The 8140-nt window shown below is 46.6% G+C and overlaps 1 pseudogene; it reads right to left on the reverse strand.

Moving 5' to 3' along the window:
• Positions 1-815: 815 nt before the first annotated feature.
• On the reverse strand, positions 816-2057 carry LOC111815020 (annotated as a pseudogene).
• Between the last annotated feature and the right edge of the window lie 6083 nt (positions 2058-8140).

Raw genomic sequence — 8140 nt, forward strand, 5'->3', positions numbered from 1 at the left:
TGACACAGAAACATTCCAGTGAAATAACAGAGAATTATCAAGAAGTAACTTCCTAAAGTTATAGGAAAAAAGTTTAAATCCATAAAATCAATAGTTATCCTGTAGCATCTTTGGAATGCAATAACTCATCATAAAAGGTAAGATTTGTTAATGTTTAGATTTTGTCTGATGTCAGCCCTCATCTAGTGAATAATTAAACTATATTTCCACAGCTATAGGACTTTTATGGTACAATATTTTTATTTTTTATTTTTTATTATTATTATTATTTTTTTTTTTTTTTGCAGAACCAGGGATTGAACTCAGGCCCTTGCGCTTGCCAAGAAAGGGCTTATTCCATTAAACCATCTCCCTGGCCCCTAGGGTACAATATGTTATCTGGGTTTTTGGTTTTGGTTTTGGTTTTGGTACCGATGTCACAACCTTGCGCTTGCCAGGTGGGTGGGTGCTGTAGCACTGTGCTATATCCTTGGCCCAATACTCTGTTTTACGGTATAGTTTTTGAGTCTCACACTGAGCTACAACATCAGTCATTTTTTATTTTGAAACAGGATCTTACTAAGTTGCCCAGGCTGGGCTTGACCTTGCAATCTTCCTGACTCAACCTCCCAGAGTGGTGAGATTACAGGTGTGCAGCAGTATCCTTCAGCTATTTAAAGATTTAACTCACTGATAACATCAATCCACTAATACTTCTTTTTCTCTTCTCTTTTGCTCTCAAGAAGGGGAGTCGGGTAGGGGAGCTAGGGTACACTTTAGCAGCTTTGGAAAGATTTGTAAGACATTTCCTTCAACAGGACAACCCTCACCCTCCTCTACTGGAAGGGAAGGTTAGGGCCCAGCTTGCTCCCCACAGAGGCCAGGATGGGCAGGCAGGGCGGACACTCACATTCTGCGGGAGCTGCCGGCTAGGGGCCCTGCTTGGTGACCCACAGGCTCACTGGAATGCCCACAAACTTCTCAGAGCAGCTTCCATACCACACAAGCAGCTCTTGGTTCTGGTAAATCTCCTGTGGCTCATAAAATATCTGTCCTTGACACTGAATAGCAACCAAATTCTGCTCCTCACAGAAGTGGGCAGAGCTGACAGTTTCCTGACTCTCTTCCATCTATAAAGTGGCTCAAGTGGTCATCTTCAAAGATCTCCCACATCACAGAAGTGTCCAAGTGGGTCTTCAGTTCATGGTGCTGATCACTTTGCCTTGAAGGGGCCCAAGTCTGATTCCTTTGTTGAGGAAACTGCTGCCGAACACAACGAAATGGGGCGTTGCACCCTACACCAGCTGCATGAGGCAGGGACCTTCCCCAAGCTGAAGAGGGTCTCTATCCACACTTTGAGGATGCTCAGACCCGGCACTGTGGGCAGAGACCGAGAGGCCCGAGGTGGCATGATGCAGGCTGGCCGAGCAATGCAGGCTGGCGCTTACAGAGCGAGATGCAGCTCCTGCTCCGCGGAGGGAGAACGACGACGACCAGAAATGCCTGCCCTCTTGGCTCAGGGTTTGGGGCTTTCCTCAGACCTCTTGCTGGGGAAGACGCTAGCTGGGAGGTCTTCAGCCCCTCAGGTGATGCGCAGGCTTCCACTGGGAGCAGCGGCATTAAGATCTCAGGTCCCCTGCACTGACCGCTGTCTCTGCGCCCACTCGCGGGGACCAAATCATCACCCCCGCGTGCGCCCGTGTCCTCCTGGCTGCTCCCAGCGAGCGGCACCTCCCAGAGAAGGTGAGGAACTGGGTATCAAGGTGGCAACTTGCTATGTCAGGGTAGCTCAAAGAGCAGCTCGCTCGGCACAGCCAGGCCCGGGCTCAGCAAGGGAGGCACCACACTGAAGAGGAAAGTGGTATCTGCGGCCAAAGCCCAGATATCACGGCATCCAGCTAGCTGTCTGACAGCCTGGAAGTCTCCTGCTCCGCCCGCAGGCGCTCGTTTGGTGGCCAGAGGCTGGGAACGGCGAGTAGTAGAGCGCCAGGGCTTGGGGGCTGCTCTGGAGACTCTTGGCCGGCCAGGCTGCGCACCCTGTCCTGGAGTTCGGCCTCCCTGGGAAGCTTTGGAGCCATCGCGGCTATACTCAGTCCCCAAGAGCTCCACACAGGACTAGAGGCCTGAACTCTGGCCCACTAATACTTTTTATTCCCCTTTCCCTGCTTTAAAATTTTTTGTTAGCGCCTCTTACCACTTAGCATTTTATAAATATAGATGTACTTTCACTTACAATGGAATTATATCTTCCTGAGTGTATTGTAGATCGAAAATATTGTAAGTGGAAAAAGCACTGAATTCCCCTCATCTTGGGAACATCCTAGCTCAGCAGCACGCAGCACGTGGTAGAGCGTTAGTCCTTTCCATCTGCTGGAGTGAGGCTGACTGGCAGCTGTGTTTTGTTGCTGAATCCAACACGATGAGAAAGGATGGCCCTGCACATCACTTGCCTGGTAAAAGAACAACATTTAAAGCAGGTTTCTACTGGACATACTTCTCTTTTGCACCATTGTAACATTGAAAAATCCTAAATTAAATCATCAGAGACTGAAACTGTTTTTTTAGAGTCTGTTTTTAATAGGGTTTTTTGGAGAGGAGTGGCATTTAGGGGATGAATACCAGGCCTCACACTAAGATACATCCCCAAGGCTTTTTCAGTTTTACTTTGGCATAGGTTCTCCTTAGGGCACTTTGTTGCCCAGGCCTGGCTTGAACTTGAGGTCTTCCAGCCTCAGCCTCCCTGAGTGCTGGAATTACAGGGGTGCATCACCATGTTCAGCCTGCATGTCTGTTTTTAAATGTATCTGATTAGTAACTTGTCTCCTGCACCAGAGAGTAGTCTGCCTGAGCACAGGAATTGTTCTCATTTTGTTGTCTTGATGCTCTACTTGGAAGAGTGCCTGGCCCATAGCAAGTGCTCAATACATACTGTGTATGCTATGTGGACTGCTAAATATACCAGCCGGCCGGGCACAGTGGTGAGCACCTGCAATCCCAGCACTCAGGAGACTGAGGCAGGAAGGTTGTTGTGTGCTCACAGCCAGCCTGGGCTACATAGTGAGTTCAAAGCTAGTCTGGACTATAGAAAGAGATCCTGTCTCAAACAGTAGGCCCAGGAAATAACTCAGTGGCATAAGTGTCGTCTGGCAAGTGCAAAGTCCTGAGTTTAATCCTCAGTTTAAAAAAAAAAAAAATCCTTCCCTAACTTGACAGCAATCAAGTGTGCTGACAAAGACTAGGATGACACAGCTGGGACAGGATAGGAGGGACACTCAAGCGCAGAGGGCTGCTGGCTGTGGTGCTGCCCAACCTCCAGGCAGGTTGGACACAGCCACAAAGGGCTGCACACCCTGGAGCCCCCACCTTGGCCTCAGATGCTATGTGATGGACACCTGAAATTCCTTAATATTATCTGTGAATTTGTGCTTTGCTTGTGAGTGAATCTCATGAGTTGATGGAGTACACCCTGGGAATCAGATACTGCAAAGAAAAATAATGAGATAGGTCATTTTTTACAAATCAGATTGATAAAAAATGCTAAATCTCAAGGCTAGTGCAGTGCACACACAGAAAGGAATATAAATTTGTGCAACTATTTTGGAGAACCGTTTGATAGTCTCACAAAAACTCTGCAGTTCAACTCTAAATGTCTAGCTAGGGACCTGCCTGCCTGTGGACAGTGATGTTCGCTGCCGTTACAAGCACGGTCAACTCCGTTACCCTGCTTTAGCATTTGTCAACTCATGGCCAGTCTTGCTGCCATTCTATCACCACCTGCTTTTCCACTTTCTATATTATTTTGAAGTAAGTTTCAGATGTGATATCTCTGAAAGTAAAAGAAACAAACCAAAGGCCAAGTGGCTGCTTTTTGTTGGATGCGTGAGCAAGTGATCAGAATAACCAGGAAAGGACAGATAAACAAAAATACTTTCATGAGTGTGATGGAGCCTGCTTAGTGTAAGAGTAATATTTCAAGTACATCCCCTGAGAAAATTATCCCTGCTCCCTCCAGATGCAGCAGGCTTCAGGGACAGCCTTCTGTTGCTTGGCAGATTTTGAGGTCAAATTGAATCTGTATTAGGTAATCGGCTTAGTGGATAATAAACTAAGAACCTACATCACCACAGCACTGACAAACTCTCCATGGAGGGGGACATATCTCCAAAATGTCCTCCCGGAATATTGCACTTTACCAGTGATATTGGAGAACATGTACCTGGTGAGTTATATTCAGTACATGAAAGTATCAAATATATAAATAACCACATAAGAGTTGGGGATGTTGGGCTAGTGAGATAGCTCAGCAGTCTAAAGCACCTGCTTAGGCAAGCTGAGGGAAAATGTAAGGACCATGGTGTGCCTTGGATCCCTGGCACCACATGCCGTGCCAATCCCACCCCCAGGGCAGGCTGAGCTGGCCACAATAAAAAAAAAAAAAAAAAGAGAGATGGGGATGTAACTCAATGGCACAGCATCTGCCTAATAAACTCAAGGTCATGAATTTGATTCCCAGTACCAAGAAATGAATGAATAAATAAACAAACAAACAAAATATTGTTTACCAACATTAATCAAAATAACTCCCATCTCTCAAAGTGTTGTTTTGGCCTATGGCTTGTGGAAACAGGTTTAGGATTTTTTTTTTTTTTTCCAGAACCAGGGATTGAACTCAGGCCCTTGTGCTTGCCAGGCAAGCACTTACTCTACTGAGCTATCTCCTCAGCCAGGATTTTGTTTTAATCTGAAAATAAATCAGCTAGGGAGTTTGGAAGTGGAAGAGAAAAAGCATGAGGCACTTTTACATTCTAAGGGATGCTGTATTAAAACCTTAATAGGGCCAAAGAGATAGCGCAATGGCTTAAGCACCTGCCTGAGTCCTTAAGACCTTATCTTTTAACTCAATCCTTGGTTAAGCAAAACGAACAAACATCCTCAATAAACTACTATATATTTAGTTTCCAAGTCAGTGCCAGGAGCCCTTCACAGAATACACAGAGAAATTATGTTCATGTGGAATGTGGCTTCATAATCCAACACATGAGACAGAATTCCCCAAAATATTTCCTTATTTTGGCTTTAGTATAAATCAGCACTGACTCAGATCATAAACAATTTGGTAAAATATGAAAGTAAAAGGCTGGGTGTGTCACACACCTGTAAACAGGAGGTTGAGGCAGGAGGATCCCCATGAGTTTGAGGCCAACCTGGGCTACATGGTGAATTCAAGGCCAGCCTGAACTACATAGTGAGACCCTGTATAAAAAAGAAGAGGAAAAGGAAGGAAGGACGGGAAAAGTTGTTTGTTTGTTTTTTTTAATGAGAAAAAGAAAAAAGCAAAATCAAAACTTTGGTAAATGGGGAGGGGAAAGAGGAGTTGAGAGAAGAAAGGGAAGGGGAGGGAGAAACAAGTTATATCACATACAGGTACAAAATCTCTGTGATGAATGTGATCATTCTGTACACCTAAAATGTACCGATAACATCTGATTGGAAAAAGGAGAAAAAGGAGGAAGAAGGGGAGGGGGGAGAGAAGAAAAAGAAAGAAAACATGAAAGAATTGTGATTTACTAAAAACTCTTCTCTGACTTCTGAACATAACACCCTGAAAGCACAAGGATCTGGTTAGACTCTTAGGAATGAGTCAGCACCACACAGCACACCTCACACTCGCGCTGATGTCAGCAACCTCATCTACAGCCCGGACTAAATTGGAGTAAAGTTACTAGGACAAAACAGCACCGAATGCCAAATGTCAGCGCTCCTCTGGAAGCCGGAAGACAGAGCCCAGGCAGCCACATTTACAGAGCAGGAGGAGCAGGAGACCATGTCTTCGCCAAACAGTAAGTCTGCCCTGCCCTGCCAGACCATGGCCTCTGTCCTCTTCCCCTCTGCCTTTTCACCACACTTATGTAAACTCCAAGACATTCTTTTATCCGTGATTTCATTTCTTTCTTTTTTCTTTTTTGGCCTGCTCAGGCCGCCCTGAGGGCGGGGCTGTTGGGACCTGTGGTGCCAGGGGATCTTACTGTGGTCCTCTGCGCCTGCCTACGCTTGCCTAAGCAGGTGCTTTAGACCACTGAGCTATCTTGCTGGCCCTATTTCATTTACTTGTAAAAACAGCTAGTCAGGTATGGTGGCACACACCTACAATGCCAGCGCCAAGGAGGCTGAGGCAAGAGGATTGCCATGAGTTTAAGGTGAGCCTGGGCTGCACAGGGAGCCCAGTTCTTAAAAAAAAAAAAAAAAAAAAAAAAAAAGGACTTAGGAAAACAGCTATTTGATTTCAGAATGTTATCTTGACACTGAGAGCCAGAATAAAAATCAGATTTTCTGTGGAAATAAACACTTGCCATTTGCCCTCATCCCCTGGGGAATGGAATGCTGAAATATTCCTAAGGGACTATTCCTCCTCCCCTGTTGTTGCCCAGAGATGGCAGGATAGGGTGCTGGGAGCCAGGGCCACGCAGCTTATGATATTAAGCCACACATTGCCTCAAGTAGCTCTACTTACTCCGCTGTGAAGTGGGAATGGTCATCCACAGAACACTTACGATGTTGCAAAGCTAAATGACAAAATGACCTTCGCAGGCTGACGAAGAAGGCAAGAAGGCAGAGCTGGGCCTTGCAGTGCAGAGAAACGCCTGCAGTTTTGAGTTAGTGAAACTCAGTCCAATTCCTTCTCTGCAGGGCCAACCAGCTGCTTTTCTTTGGGCCCTTGAAGGAGAAAGGGTGGGGGAGATTAAGGGAGAGAGAGAGAACTCAGAGATAGAGAGGTGGACAGGAGAATGCATTTCCTCCTGTTAAAATGCATTCTAGAATGCTCTAGAATGTCCCCCAGAGGGGTCCTGTGTTTGGAGGCGGTGCTATTGGGATGGGATTGGATCCTGGGGCGCTGTACTCATCAGTGGGTTAACTCGATGAATTGACAGCTGAACGTGCTGTCAGGAGGTCGGGTGTGGTCGGAAGGAGCAGTTTATGAGGGCCACGGCCTGGGAGGGTGTAGCTCCGTGCTTGGCTCCTCCCTTCTCTCTCGCTTCCTGGCTACCAGGATGTAAGCAGCTTTTCACAGAGCAGAAACCTCGCCCATCCTGTTGCTGCCCTGGAGGCAGCTGACTGTGGGCAGAAACCATGAGACTACCAAAAAATCAGGTAAGGTGGTCTCCTCATTTAAATTGTGCGTGTTGGGTCTTGTGGCCAGTGATGGACAAGTGACTAAGTCAAGCATAACTTTCTATTAACCCTTTTCAAAACAACTGACCACGGTAAAGCAGTGCACATAAACCTGCGGTACGTGAGATTGTGATCAAATAACAGCTCCTCCCTCCGTGGCGGGCTCTAAAATGGGGTTAACTCAGCAGGGAGTGCTGGATCTCCTGATGACATTTGAGGATTGTGTCTCTGAAGCCATGGAGGAGCGGCCTTTTTATTTATTTTTATTTATTGTTTTTTGGTACAGGAGATTGAACTCAAGACCTGGCACTTGTCAGGCAAGCGCTTAGGCCATGGAGCTCTCTCCCCGGCCCAGAAAATCATCTTTTTTTTTTTTTTTTTTTGCGGAACCAGGCCCTTGCGCTTGCCAGGGAAGCGCTTATTCTACTGAGCCATCTCCCTGGCCCAAAATCATCCTTTTTAATCTGAGTACTTCTACAGGACATTATAGTGATCCCAAGCCCATGGTTCCCACATTTTTAAGTGGGAGTGGATCGAAGTCTTGGGGCATCAAGTGGCTAAATCCACAGTCACATGAATCTTTATTAGTATCACAATAGGCCACTGAAAAATATTTCCACTGACACCTTACAGCTTAATCAAATAGGGCTAGGGCGAGAGCTCAACAGCACAACATCTGCCTGGCAAGAGCAAGGTCCTGAGTTTGATTCCTACTACCAAAAAAAAAAACCCACAAAATTTGCTTTGGGCCCGCCAAATAGCTCAGCAGATTAAAGCACCTGCAAGCAGGGACAGACCGGGGGTTCAATCCCCGGGCCTGCGATGCCGGCCCGGCCCCTGGGGCATGCTGAGATAGCAATTGAGACTGGGCATGGTGGCATGCGCCTGTAATCCCAGCTCTTGGAAGTCTGTAAACAGGCAGATCACTATGAGTCCAATCTAGTAGTGAGACCCCAAACACCCTGTAGACCCTTCCCTAAAATACAAAAAA

The sequence above is a fragment of the Octodon degus genome, unplaced genomic scaffold (assembly GCF_000260255.1).
Source record: "Octodon degus isolate 3935 unplaced genomic scaffold, OctDeg1.0 scaffold00010, whole genome shotgun sequence".
Taxonomy (NCBI): Eukaryota; Metazoa; Chordata; class Mammalia; order Rodentia; family Octodontidae; genus Octodon; species Octodon degus.